This window comes from Filicampus tigris, chromosome 12 (assembly GCF_054856515.1).
Source record: "Filicampus tigris isolate MCC_2025a chromosome 12, RoL_Ftig_1.0, whole genome shotgun sequence".
NCBI classification, from domain to species: Eukaryota; Metazoa; Chordata; class Actinopteri; order Syngnathiformes; family Syngnathidae; genus Filicampus; species Filicampus tigris.
Window position 1 is genome coordinate 13,945,369 of NC_141228.1, and position 12,710 is coordinate 13,958,078.

Sequence of the window (12,710 nt, forward strand, 5' to 3'; positions counted from 1 at the left end):
TTATCTTTTCGCAGTCAACCAAATTGTCTTGCACTTGATTAAGTGCTCTGTTGGCACACATTTTGTCCTCTTATGCCATGTTTTTGTGTTCAATTCTCGTGAAGCTTTTGACAGAAAAGTGGAGGAATTATAATCATTAAAATCAAGCTTTCCTAAACCTTTTCAGCTCAAGATCTAAATCAGAAACCAAAATTGACCAAATGCATATATGACCATAAAGTCAACTACAAAAAGTTTCAGCTCATTTTTTTCAATTTTTCAGCTCAGTACCAAAACACAGACCCAAACTAAAATGGTGACCATAAATGAAAAAAGCCCCTTGCCAAGAAATTGTGTGTACTGTACTTGAATCCTTACTTAAAAGAAATAAATAATGTAAATTGATGGAGAGAGATGGAACAATTTCAACATTTTGACTCCACCTGAAATGTGCCCATCTTTTTTTTTTTTTTTGTCAACAATCCGGTGTCGTTTTGAGTGCTGACAAATATTTGCTGAAATGACTTCCCATGTAACATCCTCCATGTCGGGTCAAGCCTCTTTTCTGAAGGGCAGCCATTACAATTCCCAGAGGTGTCCACTTGAATGGGGTCATCATTATTGTTACTAACCATTTAAGTTCAACATGAAGAGTCGGCCTGCTCATGCATGCTGACTCGGAATCTGATCAATTTATTGCCCATTTTTAGGCATAACATTGCACCTGTGATGTTGTGTTGGGTGTTTGCCATCGCCTCATATCAAATACATACCAACAAAAGTGCACATGGAAATACACAATATTGATTTAACACCATAAGCAAAAGTTTTTATACTAGATCTATTCCAATGCAAGTAATTGGATTTAAGATACGTTATATGAATTATGTCAGTAGGAAAGGATAAACATTTTACAAGAACAACAACGTGTTTGAATTTCTCCCATTAATTTTTGTAAATGAATTTGCCACATAATTTTAAGAGTGGAAATTCTTTTCAATTGATTTTTTTTTTTAGGATCACTTATTAGCTTTTGTAAAATGATAATAAATACGGAATACAAACAACACACATTATTCTGTGTTATGTGTTGTATAGAGCTTAAAGGGGTTAAACTGACATTTAAGACTATTCTTTTAAATTTGTATTATAATTTATGTTAATCATTATTGTAAAATATTACATTAATCGGCGTAGTTTAAGCATATTCTTGAATTTTGCCAAATGCATAAAATACACAAAACATTTTGAATAAAAATCCCCCACATCATTCAATTGACAGATATTTAAAATATGCAGGAAAATACTACCGCTACACTATGCTAAATATTGCATTTCTGGTTATTATTATTAGTATTAATAATAATTACATTGCTATTACTACTATACCTACCAGAAATCAGCTTATTTTGAGTAACGATGGAATTTATTGTAAGTTTAAATTCGTGTTTCATTATAACAAAATTATAGACGATACAACTTGTATTGCGTTTATTAATTTATGTTTACTACGTTTAATTGTGTAGTATATATGGTACTAGTAAGCATAATTTATCGTCATTTTTAGTGGTTGTGCAAATGAATTGATCATGCACATAGCGCCTTTGATTATTTGAATTGGCTAAAAAAGAGAGCTGTTGCACACATTGCCTCTATTAGTGAAGTCAATTTTACCATATTGCAGATATTATTTTCTAATAGCAGTAACGTTTCTGCGAATAAAGAAAAAAAGAGAGTTCGTTGGTTTTGGATCAGAAGCCGCGTAAAAAGGCCTCCGTCAAGCGGCTCTGTCTGCGTTGATCACGTTCGATTGAATCCATAAAGCAGCTAGAATAGCTCATTTGTATGATTCATATTGAACGTGTTTACATAAAAGGGATTCGTTGAAATGTATGAAAATGGGCGTGGCTGTTGCCACAGAGTGAAGGCCGTCGTGTTTTTTTTCCCTTTCGGGGCCTTTTAGAACGCTACAGTTCCGCTTCTCACCGACAGATGCCGCCATTGTTTACGTTGAGAACAGATTTTGCTTGGCGCGCCTGAAAATTGAAGGTCACTAAACCCGCTAAAACCAAATCTAGGGCGTTGGAAACCTATTCATAATTGCGCATAATCTCTCATTTATTGGCTCGTTTTTATCCCCTGTAATTATATCAAAACTTGATGCATCTGTGTACACACACAAATAATTCCCAGTTGTTGACTGGCACGTGAGAATTATTCATGTTACCAATTAGAGATAAGGGAAGAGTATGCATATACTGCAATGCATTGTACTGAGGTGTTTCCCATATTTTGCTTCTCTCAGAAGGTGATCAAAATATGAAGTGCACCTGCAGTGTGTGTGGTGTGCACTGCAATTCTACATCACGAGCAATCAGTCAAACTATCATTTTTAAAGCGCTTTTCACACCTCAAAAAGCAACACAAAAGAGACAACCAATTCCCCCATACTCTGCACCCCCCCACGCACACACACCCGTCACCCCGTTCCAAATGTAAAAACAGTCATAATCTAAAAGATTAAATCTGATGAGACATGGTTGACACCACGGTACCGCAAGGAAACATGGTAAAGAAAGGCGCCTAAAAGTAAACTGTGCAATATTGATTATTTTCTAAGTACCAGTAAAGCAAGGCAGCTTTATTTATATAGCACGTTTCTTACACAAGGAAACTCCATGTGCTTCACACAAGCAAAGACATAACACCTAAACGCATTTCCAGAAAGAACAGTTAATGAAATTCAGAAGCAAAGCAGAGTAAACAAAAGTAGCCTGTACAAAAATAATTAGACTAAAATAACATCAACATTCAAACACATGAACAGAAAACTTTAAAAACATTTGAAATTAAAGAAATAAAAGTAGGTTTCTAAAATGGAATTTAAAGAATTTAAAAACAAAGATTAAAAATGTTTAGAGGACCTTCATCAAAGATAGTAGTAATAGTAATAAGAATACTAAAAAATATTATTTTTTTGATAATAATACTTATTATTAGAGTGTTTTTATTATGTTACGTATTTTAACAATATTTAAATTAGTTTAAGAAAAACTATATATTTTTACTAATTTGAGTATTGTTTTTGTTGTTATCATTATTATTAGTAGTAGCAGTAGTAATGGGAGGAAGAAAAATAAAGATTATTATCATTATTATGTCATTATTATTATCAGTGTTATTTTGTTTGTGCTTTAAAAATGATTTTTATATTTTTATATAATTTTCAATATTTATTGCTATTAATTATTTGTGTAGCATCTTATTTTGTTACTTTAACAGCACGCCCTCGACTCTATAGTTTTATGGATAAACGGTTAGGAGAATGAATGAATTAATGAAATGAATGTACCTAATATTCTGGCCGATTGCCTGTGGGCAGCGTTGACCTATTTAATACCGGATATATCATAAATAAAACATGTCGAGCGAAACATATATTCCATTCGACGCCTTAAATAAAGTTTTTTAAAATAATCCAAAAAATGCACACATTCAATTTTTATGGTTATGGTTTATTTTCAGCGAAACAACGCGTTTTAGATAACCCCCATCCCGACGAAGAATGGGCGCGTCTCATTGGACGAGCCTATCCTGGCACGTGACGTCATCACGCCGTGCAGTCCTTCGCTCGCTCGCTCGCTTTCACGCTCTGTCTTTCCTTTTTGTCTTTGGTCGCTAAACTAGCAGCATCGTTTCGACTTGTCTCCTTTATAACAATATTGGGGTTTCATTCAAGAACACGTCTCTTCTAGAATGATCTCGATCCCCACCCGGAATGAACAGCCGGCTACGTCAGAGGGGGAGGGATGGAGAGAGAGAGAGTGTGGAGGACCAACGAGACGCAGAGTCCACGCCGCGCACATTCTCCTCCGAGGACGTGGACGAGATGCTTCGTGGATGCTAGTCAAGCTAAAGCAATGGCCCCTTCTTCCATACGAAATGGATCAAGTTGACGTGACGCCAGAAGGCTTCATGGCTCGCTCCCGACTCTCTTCCTTCGAAATGAGACAACTTTACCAAAAAAAGGACTCGAAGCCTTAGGGTGGATTTACCATACCGCATGTAAGTCGTGTGTTTCTTCCCCCCAAAAAATGAATGCACGAATGTCCTTTCTTAATGGGTCGCAATTGCAAGTCGGTACCAGGTGGCGTCCATTTAGTGCTACCCTGAGCGAACAGTTGTGTGATTGTACAGCCATGGGAAAAGGTTCTCGATGTTCTCGTGTGTGCGTGTGCGTACGCGCGCGCCAGACAGCATTGTGATGCTAATGCGTGCCAGCACGTTGTTGAACTTGATGTTGAATTTTTTTGTTATTATTTTTGGATGATAACACTACAGTCGCCCCCCCCCCCACCTCTGAACGCCACTCAAATTTAATTAATTTACATTTTGTATTTTATTATACAGTTGTTTCGATATAAATATCCAATATAATACTAAATCAAGATATAACATACCCGTATGTATATTTGGAAATAATCTATATTTTGGAATCATTTTAGACCATTAACAATAGAAAAGGCGATGAACATCATACTGTATAATCTTTACTCGTGTCTGTAAATTGCAGGAGCAAAGAGTAAATAACTAAAAACAATATGACATGCAATCAATGTCACTTTCAATTACACACACATACACACACGCCCACGCACCCCCACGCACACACACACACACCCCGACACACACACACACACGCACACACACACACAAAACATTGTATCCACTATTATAAATGATATTATATAAAGCTGTCTATATTTGCTGGCAATTTATAATCCAAAATGAATGTTTTCTTGCTTAATTCGTATACCTTATTGACAATATCATTGTTTACAATATATTTTTTCCACAATTGAGAAAAGCGAAACTTTTTCTTTCTTCGTGTCTTACTTTGAAAACAGATGAAAGCCTGCAATGTCATATACTTATATGTAACGATAATATACAATGATGCAAAAAAGCATTACAGTGCTTTCACGAACTTTAAAATAACCATGATTTGCTATGACTCTATGCACTTTTAATGAACAACTTGCAGAAAGCATAATAATGTAAAAACAAATGGCAATAAATTATAACTTCATCCACTTTAACAATTGCAGTTTTTACTTACATATTTACAATTTTGTTCCTATTCGCTGCCGATTTAAAACTGAATTAATGAAATCTGTATGAGACATTTTAATCATGGAAAACACAAATGATTTACACTTATACAGTTCCTCAGCCAATATAACTTCTGACTTCTTCCTATTACTGTTTTGAGATGAATTCTCTCTCTTAATAACGATTTTTTAAAGGCTAAAATATGAAAGCATTTCGTGTGCGTGTACGTTTGTGTGCGCGTGTGTTTCCCCAAATTAATTTCAGCACCATGGAGAGTGGTCGTATAGTCCCCTCGTGGCAGCCTTTCGTTTTCAGATCCATTTAGTCGCTTCGTACGTTCTGGCAACAAACATATACAAATCATATCACGACGCAAAACAGAGAACACTTGAAACAAGACGTGGGCGCGCATACACGTACACACGCGCTACTGTACGTCTATTTGATGGGATGTGACGTAGCTTGGGGGGCGTGTCACGTTCACACGTTCAGAATACTGTACTTGTTTTTATCCCAGAAATATTTTTTTCAGCACTCTGGCAAACAAATGCAGATTGCAATTCCATAATAATGAACAATTGTAAATAATTAATATTGTACTTCTACTCAACTTATAAAAAATTAATATTGTACTTCTACTCAACTTAAAAAAAAGAATAAATATATATAAAGTTAATACGATTTAGTGACATTCTTACGAGCTCTGATGTAGGAAATTTAATTCTGATGAAAAAACAGGTTTCTTACACGCACACATAAACACACACACGCATACCCCCCCCCACACACACACACACTGGCTGCACACATCAACCGTCAACAATAAACAAACAGTATGTGCCACATTTTACTTAATATACCACAATGAGTATATAATATATATATATATATATATATATATATATATATATATATATATATATATATATATATATATATATATATATATATATATATATATATCTTAATTATTCGTGGCTAATTTATGCAGGCTATATATTTCAAAAAATAAAATATCTCTTTGCTAAACCTTCAGATGTCCCACTGCTTATATCCTTTTTAAATTTGTTTTATCAAAGGGAAATAAAATATTCATTTTCTTCAAGCCTGATGCGAGAGAAGCACACGTTTTCAATGTGTAGTCTCTTCCATAACATCTTTGTTCCAAAGTTGTTGCTTTATTCAATTTAATGTACATCAAGATGACTTCTCATATTAATATTATGGTACGACAGTAAGACACTGGTATGTTTTGACACATTCATGTTTTAAAAGCTATTCTCTCTGCATGGGACCTTTATGATCATTATGGGGTTATTTTTTTACATCATTAAATATTAGTAAGCAGCCCAAGGCACAATTTATTATTTTACTCCGTATTCCTCCTTCATAAATCAGCATGCTTGCTTACTGTTGGCCTCTTTCTTACATTAACTCGTTTCCTTTCCTTATGGTTTTGCTGCAGGTATAGTAGCCTGAAATATGCCATTTGAAAATAAAACCTGCGTTGTTGGTGATTTGCACACGCTAAAGCTTTTAATAAATGCACACCGGCTACCAACCACGTGGGTCGCCGGCCACCACGACTGTGTAAGGCCGGGGAGGGAGGATCCCATCTCGGATTACTTGTTAGGGTCGAGCCGCTGTCAGCATGGTGGATTTAAACCATAGTCATTTTTGTGAAGTTCTATTATTGGAATTAACTGGCTTCAATATTTTTTTTCACTAAAATAAATATTTTTTTAAAACGACACATTTCGCCATACCTGAATCTATTCTTACATTCTTTTTTTCTGCTTTTAATTGTAATGTCATTCAATATCGATGCACTATGGACTCCAATACATCATACACACTAGTGTTGAGTGTATGTTTCACACAGTGTCTCCTTGTCAGTGGTTAGGGACCATGTTGTGACATATGCTGCTGTTGCTATATTTATGGTGGTCTCCAACAATCCGTGTATTAATTCGCTGTGGCAAATGTATGTGTGTGTGTGTGTGTGTGTGTGCGCGTGTGCGTGTCTAAAATGGGGTCGATGTAAGGTACGTGGCATTTAACGCAACAACACGTTTTGATGCTTTCTCGTTTGTTGCGATGATTTGAAAGGCTGCACGACCCACGCGTGGGTTTTACGCGTCAGACTTTGACACCGCGTGTTTGTGTGTGACGACGCACGGCAGGTGGGTGTGACGTCACCGACGCGATGATGTCAGCTTCCCTTACTGCACTTGTCGTCAATGTTCAGTCGCGGCGGGGTTGTGGCTTGTTGCCGCGTATGTTGTGCCAATTACGACGGTCAGTGAACGCAACTGTCTGATTAAAAAATGGAAGGTGAGCGAGGGGAGGGGAGTGGCGGAAGAGGACCTTCTCCACGTGACCACAACACGCTGCAGCGTCGGCGCCGGCGGCGGCTCCTTTAAGAGAAATGTGGGTTAGTTTTTCTCTTTGGTTATCTAGCTGTATGAGTTTATGCAATATCATAAAGCTAGAGAACCGAATGTAGAAACTAATCCCGCGGACGTCACGTGCACGGACGGCTGCGAGGATGGATGGATCATGAGGGTGATGGAAGACCGAGAAGCACCAAATGTCGTCCGCGTGGATCGAATGTGTGGGGGTGAAAAGAGACGCCTCCTTCCCTGCTACCTTTCTACCCGTTTTTGGATGTACAGTGTATATTTACGTGCAACTTGGAGTACGAAATACACCAAAAAAATTTGGGGGGATTCATGGCTCTATTCATTTGTGGAGTGACTGTCATGCCGTGGGGGAGGTTCCATTCATGGAGGAGGTGCTGCTTCATTTGAACACGCATGCCTTCTTTTATTATTCTTTCAATTGTCTTACTATTGTTGTATGCCGGTCATGACGAACACGGTTGTGTCAGCTGAGAGAGGCTTCTGATGGGTCCACTGCACCAACACACTCCTACTCCAAACCAAATGCGTCCTACCTATAGGCTGAAAAGAAATGCACCTGTGCCCTTCTTCCTCTTGTATGGGGAGATTGTATTATGGAATTTTGCATTGGGTTGGGTGCCATCTATTTGCTGGAGTCGTCTTACTGGGTGCGCACATTGGACTGTGTCTTTTCCAGCGGTGTGCAACCTAAAGTCCGTGGGCCACATGTGGGCCCGGCCCGACATGCAATTCTATAAAAAGACTCACAGATGCTTACAGTATAAAATTGTTGCATCATATTTTTGCATTCATTTAGCATGGTCTGTAAAGTCCATCACATTTGTATAGCGTTCCATGCTGCATGTGTAAGGCCTGCTTTTGTCAAGAGACCTACGCTAACATGTGAAGGCTAACATTTAACTTGGCTCAATAGTGATAACAGCAGTAGACAACGAGTCTTTATGGTGGCCCAGGGAATCAAACCTTAGCCCCCCTGCATAGGTCCCAGCTGCATTCGTAACCACTCCCAAGTGTCCCTGTATGTTATGTTGCAGTATTTCATGTGGGAGACATACACAAATACCTCCCGTCTGTGTATGACTTGAAAGGCAAGATTAGAGAGACACCAGGGTCAGTCTACTTTTTTTTTTTATGATGCTGCCCATCATTTTTACCCCTTTCATCAGAGAAGGTAAAAAAAAGCCCCTCTCCTGGTTCCGCTCTAGATGTATTGTGTTAGAAGGGCCTGTTGAATTTTAAACAAGCCACAGTGCAGTGCTGGAGCTACTCTAGAGGTGCGGCTATAGCTTCTGTAAAGTGTCGTGTCACCGAGTCACATGTATAGTGGAGAAGGAGTTAGCGTTAGCAAGGATAGTGCTGTTTTTGTGCCACATTGTGATTAATGACATTTAATAGTGTGTAATATATAATAGGAAATGATAGAACAACAGGAATTGTTCATTTGCATAGTCTGAATGCTGTTGCAATTGTCCATCAGAAAAAGATGTTTGTCCATCGGAATGTTTTGAGAGATAATAAAAAGAGCATTGATATTAGTCCACAATGACATTCACAGATAGTTTTGGTCATTAGATGTGTCGGTGCTGAGAGAGCATTCACACCCTAGTTTGTCCAAAATGTGTTAGTGCTCAGAAATAAATAAGCATCCATTCACAATGCTCATATTTAGTTAAGATAAACAAACCTCCACAATGTTGTGTGTAAATGCTGAGAGACATGGATAAAAAAAAATGAAGGATGAAGTTTTGACAATGTTATTTCCTACCAAAAAATACGTGTGAATGCACAGACTTCACATTGCGTCCATCAAATATGGTCTACGCTACAGAATTAGCATTTTTATGGCTGTTGTCTACTAAATAGCTGATTGCTGTGTGGATGGCTGAGACAACAAATTTTATGGTCATTAGAAAATGTCAATGCTGAGAGATGAGCAACAATGCTAGTGATATTTTGTCAAATGAATTTTGTGACTATTGAAAGACAAGCATTTATGCTGTCGTGTCCAGAACAAATTGTGGATGCTGAAAGGCAAGCATTGACCATTGAAACGTTTTAACACTCTTCTAGTCCATAAAAGTCAGTGTCAATGCTGAGGGATGATCATTTACACTAATATTGTCCATTAAAAAAAAACTTAACAGTGAAATTTTGTTCATGTAGGCTTATTTTCTGTTGAAGGCGTTGTTGTCCCCCTCCCTAACAAAAGTCATTTGAAAGTTAATTAATACTAAAACAACTAAAACAACAGCAGTCTACCAGAGCTTCATGCAATCAGGTGATGTCTAATTCTAATTAAACGTGGTGAAGCAGCATGTGGCTCATCACCCGAAGTCATTGATTCTGTTCAAATCAATTGTGTTTTCCCACGTTTGGGAGAGTTTTAGACCAAAGAAAGCAGGGATCAACTTTTTGGCCATAATTCCAAATTGTATGTTTGGAATAAACACATCAGCACTCATCACCACTTTTTCAGCATGGGAGCTATTTATAAAATCAAAATGATCTACCTTCTGGGTAGAGTATGTTTTGCATATTTGTAGTGGGTTATATTGAGGATTCTTTATTTACAATGTATGTTGATGTACCTTGCATAAGCGCATGAGCCAATGTTGCACAACATAACATAATTTTTTTTTTAATGTCATGCGATCTACCAACACTACCTTTGCGGATCGACTGGTAGATCGCGATCGACGTATTGAGCACCCCTGCCATACACCTTTTAATAGTGGAAATTGTGTGCTGACTCCCATTTAACAGACATTTTAATGTAATTGCTTAAACCTGAACATAGCAACATCCAAGTTATGAGGGTTTGCACACTTTTACAAACATTTCATTATATTTTTGCTTCCCCTCAAAAAGGTGATTTTATTAAGCTGTACAGGTTATAGGTAATCGTGGGGAAATAAAATACAATCATTTTTCTTGATCTCATGTTTTAAAATGACAAACACTTGGCATTTGAACAGGGGTGTGTAGATTTTCACTACATGAAATGCAGCTCAATCTCTTCTCTTTCCGGTAAAAAATAAACTCCAAAGATAACAGTGTTTTCCAGTTAGTGTTAGGTTACTGAGGTCAGTAACCTAATAACCTCATTATTTGTGTGTCTCTGTATTCACATGCCATGTTTGAGTTGGAATTTCAATATCCATAAGCATATTGTACTTTGATTTGATAAGTACCAAAGGCGTGGTAATGCATGCCCCTTTTGCGTGTCCTTTAATGGGATTATTGCGACACCAAAACTAGCAAATTTACAGCGCCATTTAATTTGACAATACTATGCTCTGACTGGCTGCACATGCACCCACACATACAGTGTTTGCCCAGTTGTGGTAGGAATGAATGCATTGCTGTCGGGTAATAAATAGGGGGGTCGGGGAAAGGGGGTTGGGGGTTGGCTTTGAGATTGAAATTCAGTCTGGCGAGTGACGGAGAGGCAAGCAGGCTAGACGTCGGCGTTCCCACATTAATATATGTGTCTGTCTGGGCCCTCTTCAGGCCCTCAGCACCAGATGGAGTCTGGTCTGGTCTGGTCTGGTCTGGTCTAGTCCACCAACACCTGCCATGCTGCATTGTCTCCATCACTGATTACTCAACTTCCCATGTCTGCTTTTTAGCATTTGTATTGCTTTGTCTCATTTATTCCAAATCATGTGCTTTGGTTGTGAATAGTTTGCTCCACATTGTCTACCAGGACATCGCAACGACTGAATAAATGATTTTCATAATACATGATGAGCATTTTGGGTTTAATCCTTTCAGGATTACATACTGAAAATGTGGCAATAACTGTTTTTTTTTAATGTATCTTATTTAACTTATTGTAGGGGGAAAAAAACAATGTAATGAAACGCGTAAATGTCATACCCATTACTCAACAATATAATCACAGATTACACCATAATTGATGATTAAAACAACAACATCATCTTGTCATCTTGTTTGCAAGTTGCCTATTATTGAAAAACACTTGAATGCGACACAGTTCTTCTAAAACCGATTCGAGTCGGGAACAGGTAACGTGATATAATATTAGTTTGATTTATATTTTTCAACGATAGCAATAATATTATGGTCCAGTATTTTTACTATAATAGAAGAAAACTCATTGTCACTATCTATATGAATGAATGAAAAATGAGTCTTTCATAATATTACCATAAGAAAATAGTTAAATGTTGGAATAGGAAAAAAGTCCAAATGGTGTTGAAGTGTGATGTTGGACAATAGTTTATAATTTTTTTATGAGCATTTGTGGGTAACATGTCTTTAGGCTTTTTTTTTTATAACAGTTTGTCAGAAGTTTTATTTGTTTTTTAGGACTGAATGGCAGTCTGGATCAAATGCTCTCTCGGGCCTAATATAGCCCGCAGGCTTCAGGTTGCCTAGCCCTGCTATACACTGTAGTTGGGTTTTTTTCACATTTATGTCCCATGCTGGATTGTACATTGTATATTTGCGCACATCGAGGTGTACATGCTAGGGTTTTGTTTGTACACCTCTGCTGGTATAGTGTCAATTTTTTGCCCTCTGCAAACAATAAAGGCAGAATTATTATTACAAGAGATGACTTAAAACACAGGCCACACTGCATACTATAATGTGTAGGATTGACTAATGTATTGTCAAAAATAGGAATAGACGGTATTTTTATTTTTTTTATTTTTTACTTTGAATAGCAACAACCTATCACTCTCTCTCTCTCTCCCTCTCTCTCTCTCTGTCTCTGTCTCTCTCTCTCTCTCTCTCTGTCTCTCTCTCTCTCTCTCTCTCTATATATATATATCTATATAAATAAACCCTTTTCCCTGAACTTATGAATTCTAGGGTTGGTAGCCTAGCAACAGGCTCTGACCCATGTGAGGGAACCAAGGGAAAGAATTTGAAAGGCTGACAAGCCGGCTTTAAATCCGCAAAGGACGTCAGATATTCGGTGGATGTAATCTCGCACTACTTTGTGTAATCGCTTGTGAAGTGCGTTGCTTGTGTGCCTCTCTGTGTGTGTCTGTGTGATTGCGTGATTCCAATTGTCCTCCATTCAGTATTGGCAGCTGAAATAATTGCAAGAAACATTCTAAGTAGCAAGGAGAGATGCACCTCTTTACGACTTAACACTCACTGTCCACGTCATTCGATACTATTTTTGTATTGGATGTCATGCTTCCAAAACAAATATTTCACTTG

The 12,710-nt window shown here is 37.6% G+C and overlaps 1 long non-coding RNA gene across 4 annotated transcripts in view; it reads left to right on the forward strand.

The window, feature by feature from the left end:
* The window catches only part of LOC147138613 (uncharacterized), a 56,198-nt gene that overhangs the window by 7,587 nt on the left and 35,901 nt on the right, over window positions 1-12,710 (forward strand). For 3 of the 4 annotated variants that reach the window (XR_015089018.1, XR_015089016.1, XR_015089017.1), the window contains exon 2: window positions 3,735-4,044. This is a non-coding gene — a long non-coding RNA (uncharacterized LOC147138613). Of the gene's footprint in view, window positions 1-3,647; window positions 4,045-12,710 lie in introns of those variants that run through there. The other variant, XR_015089015.1, reaches the window with a different exon arrangement.